An 11,133-nucleotide genomic window follows, 5' to 3' on the forward strand; every position below is an offset into this window, starting at 1 on the left:
CTCTAACAAATCTCAGACTTCTGATAATTATAGTGTGATTAACAGTTCAAACTCACTTCGAATATTACAATACAATATAAAGAAAGAACCAATTCAGACACTTCAATATGGAATTCAAAACCTAAGAAATTAATGCATAGAACATTAAAACATAATGTGAAGCGTTCACGTAAAATAAATAAGTAGTAAAACTCCAATATAAAGCAACATGTGAAAAGGGACCTACAAATTATAACATTCAAGCATTTCAAGTGAAAATAAAGTTAATATTATACAAGAATTACCAGCCACAGATGTCTTTTTCCTCTGCACTATTTCTCCGTTCTTTTTCTTTCATGATATCATGTTCTGCATTCCAAGAGTGCACAAAAATGATGACAAATTTCACTAGAAGAGGCTAAGGAGGGGGGGAAGGAATCATTAGATTTTAACTACTTTGAAATTAAAGAATATCTATACACAAAGAGAAATATCTAATATTGTTTCTTAATATATAAAACTTCGAAAGTAGCCTTATTTGTTTTAAATTCCAGCAATGTCCTACATTGTTACTAAAATCATGATTGCAGTCGATAGAAAAGCAAATGATTTTCCTTATACGACAGAAGTACAGTAAGCGAAAGAGGTTTTTAATGTATGGGTACATCATGAACAATGAAAGAAAAAAAAATTATACAGTTATTACAGATACACAGAATAAAAGGGATAATGATCTTCGAGAAAAGTAAATAATTTTAGCGCTGGTACAAAAATGGCACCGAAAGTCAATAAGCAGGTAATTTTAAATGACAAATAAACAAAATAAACTTTACTGTTAGCTTTGAAGCAGGTGTTATATATAAAACTATCTTAATTCACACACGGAATTAGTGACACAACAGATCAAAAAAGAGTAAGAATCAAACTCGCAAAATATTGACATTAAAAGAGCTATACATATATACTTTTATAGCTTTTTTTTTTTTTTTTAAGAAAGGGCTCAAAAACACCATTCTAAAAACAGATTTCGAAAAACATCTTAAACAAAAGTCATAAATCATAAAATAAATATTTCATTCAGAATTTTAACGCAAGAACCGTTTCTAATTTTAAGTTCTATACTTAGGTACACTCATCCATGAGAGAGGACCGCTTAGTCCAATGTACAAGAAATTAACCTGTAATATTACCACGTCACTTTAATGAAATTATAGCAATATTTCACTCAGGGAAAGAACATATTGTCTAGCTACCCGGGTTCGAGCCCAGCTTTAATACAGCAAGCCAAAACACATCAAATGCCATTAAATGATATACCATTTTGAAATGTTGCAAAAAATTTTAATAAAATTTCGTGAATGAGCTATTGCAATTACCTATATACTAAAATTTTGACCAAAAATTCAACAAAACTAAGATACTCTTTTTTTCTTTCGAAGGAATCAAAGTCATATACTAATGTAGGGATGCTCAACTTATTGTACTATAAAACCTAAACATAGGAATGAAATTTTGTCAGCTATGTGAGATGTCCAATACCGAGAAATTCCATAAATTGTAGATTAGAAAGTACCTCTCAAAACACACGAAAGGTAAAACACAATTTAAATACTTTACTTTTAGTCTTGAAGCAGATGTTCTATATTAAACTGTCTTAGCTCACATACAGAATTAGTAATATAATAGCTCAAAATGTTGTAAGAACCAAACACGCATTATATAAACATTAAAAAAAAAAAAAAAATCTACATACATTTATTAGTGTTACGAGGGTTTATTCTGAAATATTAAAATGTCACTTTCAGTGAAATGATAGAAATTTTCACTCAGGGAAGGGACATTCTGTCTGGCTGCCTGGGTTCCATCCCAGCTTCTGTTACAAAAGTTTCATAGAAGAATTTTAAAAATCTAGAAACGAAACTTATGAAGAAATTATCGACCATAATTGGTTCTATGATTTAGTCATTCTTACAGACATAATAACTAAAATCTTAAACTTGAGGGGGCGAGAGAACTAAACTAAAATTTTTGAATTTAAGGGTATTTTAAATTAATTTTAAATCAGAATTAATTTTGTAAAAATATTACACAAATATAAGGAATATACATTTTTACCATAATGCAATGTACATTTTGCCACTTTGAAAATCTGGAGAACTAAAGCGTGAAATATAAGAAAACTGAAACAAACATTTGGAAAATCTCATCGAGCTTAAATTAGTTTCTAAATTAGATGTTTTGAGTGTATTTAAAATTAGGCCAACTACTACGTTCACTTCAAATCCAATACATAAGACTAGTATTTAAGAAAAATGGTAAAAGATTGCAAATATGTTAACAATTCTACTGATCTAGAAATAGAAATAACTGGTTTTCATCCTAATTAAGATGAAGAATATCACAAAAAGCCATTTGAATAGTCCTAGATCAGAAAAATCATGAACTGTTAAACTTTTAAAAAGATAAATTCCTGCTTTCGATCTACTTAAAAATGTGAAAGAGGATTTTCAACAACAAACTTGTTAAAATCAATGTTCAGATACAGAATAACAAACAAACATCCGGACGACTGCATGGATTTAGCAATAACATCGCATGTACCAGAGGGAGGAAAAAAAAAAAACTCTCAGAAGAAATGCAATGTTAAATTTCACATTAAAATATGATTTCCCTGTATTTAATTTTCATCTTGCTGAATTTTTTTGTAAATAATACAAAGAGTATACCTTTTCTTTAAGATATTATACCACACATTTTTATACTTTGTGTAATGCACTTATAACTGAAATATTAAAAGTGCAATATATAATTGCAGCTAGCCAAAATTTTATAAACTTAAAATTGGCTCCCATTAAGTTAAAGTTGTTAATAACTGCACCAAGGGAAGGAATGCAATTTTATTTCTTTGTCTGTATTTGGTTTCATTTTCATATAGAAAAAGTTAAAAATAGGTTACCTAGGTAACAAAATTTAAACACACATTTTCAGGAAAAATTACAGAATAACAGATTTTGTTTCCCTGAAGACACAACACCTCGCTATTCCAGCTATGATACAGACTGCATACTGTCATAGAGAAATTCCTTTCTTAAAAAGGGAATTCATATACTTTAATCTGTTTTTACACAAGTACTGTTTATGACTAATCCATGGTCCAGGAGTAAAATACTTTATAGTACACCCATCTAAATTTTTATTATTTCCGGTCATCTGTATAGACTGTTTACCTATCACGACTAAACTCCCAATCTGCATTCCAAATAACTCATACAATTCTTCAAGTCATATTTCGTAGTCTAGCATTTTTAATACGGCAGGTACTTGCTGAGCGCAGACTTGTAAAGCGTGATTTCGCGTATAGCAGTACCTTAAAGGATCCCATTTTATTTGTCCACTGCTAGAATTTCATTCATACGTGGTGCAACATTCATCCATCAACAACGCAAAGAATTTATCTGCTACTTTAAACAATTTCCATCGACTGAAAATGAAGTCCGAAAAATCTTACAAATTTCAAAAGCAATCGATGCCGAAGAATTTTCACATATGGAAGACAGAGAAGTCAAACAATGAATCAGAAAATTACAAAAGAAGAATTGGGGTCTTATAAAACCCCTTGATAATAAAAGCGCTCATTATGAAGAAGAGCTTTTAACCCTCTAAGCGGCAAGGACGTATATATACGGCCTAGAATATTTATTGTGATATTTGTAAGAACGTATATATACGTGCATATTAAAATATGTCAACGAAATTAAGGCAATATATCAAAAGAAAACAAATCTAGGTATGAAATACCAGGAGAGGTTTTGAATTCAAATCAAAAAAATAATTTGTTCTAATTTGTTTGTAGTTTTGGGAAATTTGTGCTTTCTTCGCAAAAACCCTGGCCGCCCAGAGGGTTAACTGAAGATAAGATGAAGAAACTGTTAAATAACACAAAAAGCAATGTCTGATCTTCTAGCGAAGAATTACCCAATTAAAGAAAAAACATGTGATCTTTACAGCGGCACGCATACAGTTGCATCAATCATTCTTATAAGCAAAAGACATCAGCTTTCTCAAAAAATATTTCTGTCATGCTTGCCAAGAGAACAGAAAGAAGTCCAAAAGAAACTTTCAGAGTGCTTTGCAAAACAAAGTGGAAAGTTTTTCTGCAGAATTTTACTTCGATAATAATAAAACATCTCTGATTTGATTTCAAAACGAATTTTTATTTGTGAAATCAATTTTAAATAGATCTTCGCAAATAGGTTCATAAAACTTCCCAATATGCCAAAATAGTTCAGATTAAGGGGAAAATTTAATAAAGTATGCTTAAAACAACTAATAAAAAGCACATTTTTAGCAGCCTTAACAGAAGACAATTTGGCCCCACTAACTTTCATTACGAGTACTCATTAAATTTTTATTTACATTTCTTTTTTGTTCAACATTTAACTTTCAATGGTTTTAAGAGAAACAGCACTTGATAGACAGACTCTAAATTCGGAAAAAACTGAAACAAAATTGTTTTATACACAGGCAGAGTAATTACACTGACCTGTTGGGAAGAGAAGACCCCGTCAGACAAGGAAAATATTAGGCCAGACAGAGAGGAAAATGCTTAGCCTCCTCCTCGTAATATGAAAGGAGGCCACTTGGGAAAAAATTACACTACAGGAGTAATTTTGAAACCACTAAGAAGCAACAGAACTCTAACAAATCTCAGACTTCTGATAATTATAGTGTGATTAACAGTTCAAACTCACTTCGAATATTACAATACAATATAAAGAAAGAACCAATTCAGACTCTTCAATATGGAATTCAAAACCTAAGAAATTAATGCATAGAACATTAAAACATAATGTGAAGCGTTCACGTAAAATAAATAAGTAGTAAAACTCCAATATAAAGCAACATGTGAAAAGGGACCTACAAATTATAACATTCAAGCATTTCAAGTGAAAATAAAGTTAATATTATACAAGAATTACCAGCCACAGATGTCTTTTTCCTCTGCACTATTTCTCCGTTCTTTTTCTTTCATGATATCATGTTCTGCATTCCAAGAGTACACAAAAATGATGACAAATTTCACTAGAAGAGGCTAAGGGGGGGGGAAGGAATCATTAGATTTTAACTACTTTGAAATTAAAGAATATCTATACAAAAAGAGAAATATCTAATATTGTTTCTTAATATATAAAACTTCGAAAGTAGCCTTATTTGTTTTAAATTCCAGCAATGTCCTACATTGTTACTAAAATCATGATTGCAGTCGATAGAAAAGCAAATGATTTTCCTTATACGACAGAAGTACAGTAAGCGAAAGAGGTTTTTAATGTATGGGTACATCATGAACAATGAAAGAAAAAAAAAATTATACAGTTATTACAGATACACAGAATAAAAGGGATAATGATCTTCGAGAAAAGTAAATAATTTTAGCGCTGGTACAAAAATGGCACCGAAAGTCAATAAGCAGGTAATTTTAAATGACAAATAAACAAAATAAACTTTACTGTTAGCTTTGAAGCAGGTGTTATATATAAAACTATCTTAATTCACACACGGAATTAGTGACATCAAAAAAGAGTAAGAATCAAACTCGCAAAATATTGACATTAAAAGAGCTATACATATATACTTTTATAGCTTTTTTTTTTTTTTTTTTTTTTTTTTTTTAGAAAGGGCTCAAAAACACCATTCTAAAAACAGATTTCGAAAAACATCTTAAACAAAAGTCATAAATCATAAAATAAATATTTCATTCAGAATTTTAACGCAAGAACCGTTTCTAATTTTAAGTTCTATACTTAGGTACACTCATCCATGAGAGAGGACCGCTTAGTCCAATGTACAAGAAATTAACCTGTAATATTACCACGTCACTTTAATGAAATTATAGCAATATTTCACTCAGGGAAAGAACATATTGTCTAGCTACCCGGGTTCGAGCCCAGCTTTAATACAGCAAGCCAAAACACATCAAATGCCATTAAATGATATACCATTTTGAAATGTTGCAAAAAATTTTAATAAAATTTCGTGAATGAGCTATCGCAATTACCTATATACTAAAATTTTGACCAAAAATTCAACAAAACTAAGATAATCTTTTTTTTCTTTCGAAGGAATCAAAGTCATATACTAATGTAGGGATGCTCAACTTATTGTACTATAAAATCTAAACATAGGAATGAAATTTTGTCAGCTATGTGAGATGTCCAATACCGAGAAATTCCATAAATTGTAGATTAGAACGTACCTCTCAAAAAACACGAAAGGTAAAACACAATTCAAATACTTTACTTTTAGTCTTGAAGCAGATGTTCTATATTAAACTGTCTTAGCTCACATACAGAATTAGTAATATAATAGCTCAAAATGTTGTAAGAACCAAACACGCATTATATAAACATTAAAAAAAAAAAAATCTACATACATTTATTAGTGTTACGAGGGTTTATTCTGAAATATTATAATGTCACTTTCAGTGAAATGATAGAAATTTTCACTCAGGGAAGGGACATTCTGTCTGGCTGCCTGGGTTCCATCCCAGCTTCTGTTACAAAAGTTTCATAGAAGAATTTTAAAAATCTAGAAACGAAACTTATGAAGAAATTATCGACCATAATTGGTTCTATGATTTAGTCATTCTTACAGACATAATAACTAAAATCTTAAACTTGAGGGGGCGAGAGAACTAAACTAAAATTTTTGAATTTAAGGGTATTTTAAATTAATTTTAAATCAGAATTAATTTTGTAAAAATATTACACAAATATAAGGAATATACATTTTTACCATAATGCAATGTACATTTTGCCACTTTGAAAATCTGGAGAACTAAAGCGTGAAATATAAGAAAACTGAAACAAACATTTGGAAAATCTCATCGAGCTTAAATTAGTTTCTAAATTAGATGTTTTGAGTGTATTTAAAATTAGGCCAACTACTACGTTCACTTCAAATCCAATACATAAGACTAGTATTTAAGAAAAATGGTAAAAGATTGCAAATATGTTAACAATTCTACTGATCTAGAAATAGAAATAACTGGTTTTCATCCTAATTAAGATGAAGAATATCACAAAAAGCCATTTGAATAGTCCTAGATCAGAAAAATCATGAACTGTTAAACTTTTAAAAAGATAAATTCCTGCTTTCGATCTACTTAAAAATGTGAAAGAGGATTTTCAACAACAAACTTGTTAAAATCAATGTTCAGATACAGAATAACAAACAAACATCCGGACGACTGCATGGATTTAGCAACAACATCGCATGTACCAGAGGGAGGGAAAAAAAAAAACTCTCAGAAGAAATGCAATGTTAAATTTCACATTAAAATATGATTTCCCTGTATTTAATTTTCATCTTGCTGAATTTTTTTGTAAATAATACAAAGAGTATACCTTTTCTTTAAGATATTATACCACACATTTTTATACTTTGTGTAATGCACTTATAACTGAAATATTAAAAGTGCAATATATAATTGCAGCTAGCCAAAATTTTATAAACTTAAAATTGGCTCCCATTAAGTTAAAGTTGTTAATAACTGCACCAAGGGAAGGAATGCAATTTTATTTCTTTGTCTGTATTTGGTTTCATTTTCATATAGAAAGAGTTAAAAATAGGTTACCTAGGTAACAAAATTTAAACACACATTTTCAGGAAAAATTACAGAATAACAGATTTTGTTTCCCTGAAGACACAACACCTCGCTATTCCAGCTATGATACAGACTGCATACTGTCATAGAGAAATTCCTTTCTTAAAAAGGGAATTCATATACTTTAATCTGTTTTTACACAAGTACTGTTTATGACTAATCCATGGTCCAGGAGTAAAATACTTTATAGTACACCCATCTAAATTTTTATTATTTCCGGTCATCTGTATAGACTGTTTACCTATCACGACTAAACTCCCAATCTGCATTCCAAATAACTCATACAATTCTTCAAGTCATATTTCGTAGTCTATCATTTTTAATACGGCAGGTACTTGCTGAGCGCAGACTTGTAAAGCGTGATTTCGCGTATAGCAGTACCTTAAAGGATCCCATTTTATTTGTCCACTGCTAGAATTTCATTCATACGTGGTGCAACATTCATCCATCAACAACGCAAAGAATTTATCTGCTACTTTAAACAATTTCCATCGACTGAAAATGAAGTCCGAAAAATCTTACAAATTTCAAAAGCAATCGATGCCGAAGAATTTTCACATATGGAAGACAGAGAAGTCAAACAATGAATCAGAAAATTACAAAAGAAGAATTGGGGTCTTATAAAACCCCTTGATAATAAAAGAGCTCATTATGAAGAAGAGCTTTTAACCCTCTAAGCGGCAAGTACGTATATATACGGCCTAGAATATTTATTGTGATATTTGTAAGAACGTATATATACGTGCATATTAAAATATGTCAACGAAATTAAGGCAATATATCAAAAGAAAACAAATCTAGGTATGAAATACCAGGAGAGGTTTTGAATTCAAATCAAAAAAATAATTTGTTCTAATTTGTTTGTAGTTTTGGGAAATTTGTGCTTTCTTCGCAAAAACCCTGGCCGCCCAGAGGGTTAACTGAAGATAAGATGAAGAAATTGTTAAATAACACAAAAAGCAATGTCTGATCTTCTAGCGAAGAATTACCCAATTAAAGAAAAAACATGTGATCTTTACAGCGGCACGCATACAGTTGCATCAATCATTCTTATAAGCAAAAGACATCAGCTTTCTCAAAAAATATTTCTGTCATGCTTGCCAAGAGAACAGAAAGAAGTCCAAAAGAAACTTTCAGAGTGCTTTGCAAAACAAAGTGGAAAGTTTTTCTGCAGAATTTTACTTCGATAATAATAAAACATCTCTGATTTGATTTCAAAACGAATTTTTATTTGTGAAATCAATTTTAAATAGATCTTCGCAAATAGGTTCATAAAACTTCCCAATATGCCAAAATAGTTCAGATTAAGGGGAAAATTTAATAAAGTATGCTTAAAACAACTAATAAAAAGCACATTTTTAGCAGCCTTAACAGAAGACAATTTGGCCCCACTAACTTTCATTACGAGTACTCATTAAATTTTTATTTACATTTCTTTTTTGTTCAACATTTAACTTTCAATGGTTTTAAGAGAAACAGCACTTGATAGACAGACTCTAAATTCGGAAAAAACTGAAACAAAATTGTTTTATACACAGGCAGAGTAATTACACTGACCTGTTGGGAAGAGAAGACCCCGTCAGACAAGGAAAATATTAGGCCAGACAGAGAGGAAAATGCTTAGCCTCCTCCTCGTAATATGAAAGGAGGCCACTTGGGAAAAAATTACACTACAGCAGTAATTTTGAAACCACTAAGAAGCAACAGAACTCTAACAAATCTCAGACTTCTGATAATTATAGTGTGATTAACAGTTCAAACTCACTTCGAATATTACAATACAATATAAAGAAAGAACCAATTCAGACTCTTCAATATGGAATTCAAAACCTAAGAAATTAATGCATAGAACATTAAAACATAATGTGAAGCGTTCACGTAAAATAAATAAGTAGTAAAACTCCAATATAAAGCAACATGTGAAAAGGGACCTACAAATTATAACATTCAAGCATTTCAAGTGAAAATAAAGTTAATATTATACAAGAATTACCAGCCACAGATGTCTTTTTCCTCTGCACTATTTCTCCGTTCTTTTTCTTTCATGATATCATGTTCTGCATTCCAAGAGTACACAAAAATGATGACAAATTTCACTAGAAGAGGCTAAGGGGGGGGGAAGGAATCATTAGATTTTAACTACTTTGAAATTAAAGAATATCTATACAAAAAGAGAAATATCTAATATTGTTTCTTAATATATAAAACTTCGAAAGTAGCCTTATTTGTTTTAAATTCCAGCAATGTCCTACATTGTTACTAAAATCATGATTGCAGTCGATAGAAAAGCAAATGATTTTCCTTATACGACAGAAGTACAGTAAGCGAAAGAGGTTTTTAATGTATGGGTACATCATGAACAATGAAAGAAAAAAAAAATTATACAGTTATTACAGATACACAGAATAAAAGGGATAATGATCTTCGAGAAAAGTAAATAATTTTAGCGCTGGTACAAAAATGGCACCGAAAGTCAATAAGCAGGTAATTTTAAATGACAAATAAACAAAATAAACTTTACTGTTAGCTTTGAAGCAGGTGTTATATATAAAACTATCTTAATTCACACACGGAATTAGTGACATCAAAAAAGAGTAAGAATCAAACTCGCAAAATATTGACATTAAAAGAGCTATACATATATACTTTTATAGCTTTTTTTTTTTTTTTTTTTTTTTTTTAGAAAGGGCTCAAAAACACCATTCTAAAAACAGATTTCGAAAAACATCTTAAACAAAAGTCATAAATCATAAAATAAATATTTCATTCAGAATTTTAACGCAAGAACCGTTTCTAATTTTAAGTTCTATACTTAGGTACACTCATCCATGAGAGAGGACCGCTTAGTCCAATGTACAAGAAATTAACCTGTAATATTACCACGTCACTTTAATGAAATTATAGCAATATTTCACTCAGGGAAAGAACATATTGTCTAGCTACCCGGGTTCGAGCCCAGCTTTAATACAGCAAGCCAAAACACATCAAATGCCATTAAATGATATACCATTTTGAAATGTTGCAAAAAATTTTAATAAAATTTCGTGAATGAGCTATCGCAATTACCTATATACTAAAATTTTGACCAAAAATTCAACAAAACTAAGATAATCTTTTTTTTCTTTCGAAGGAATCAAAGTCATATACTAATGTAGGGATGCTCAACTTATTGTACTATAAAATCTAAACATAGGAATGAAATTTTGTCAGCTATGTGAGATGTCCAATACCGAGAAATTCCATAAATTGTAGATTAGAACGTACCTCTCAAAAAACACGAAAGGTAAAACACAATTCAAATACTTTACTTTTAGTCTTGAAGCAGATGTTCTATATTAAACTGTCTTAGCTCACATACAGAATTAGTAATATAATAGCTCAAAATGTTGTAAGAACCAAACACGCATTATATAAACATTAAAAAAAAAAAAATCTACATACATTTATTAGTGTTACGAGGGTTTATTCTGAAATATTATAATGTCACTTTC

The sequence above is a fragment of the Stegodyphus dumicola genome, chromosome X1, assembly GCF_044657685.1.
Source record: "Stegodyphus dumicola isolate Sdum_Otavi_A_Nest chromosome X1, ASM4465768v1".
NCBI classification, from domain to species: Eukaryota; Metazoa; Arthropoda; class Arachnida; order Araneae; family Eresidae; genus Stegodyphus; species Stegodyphus dumicola.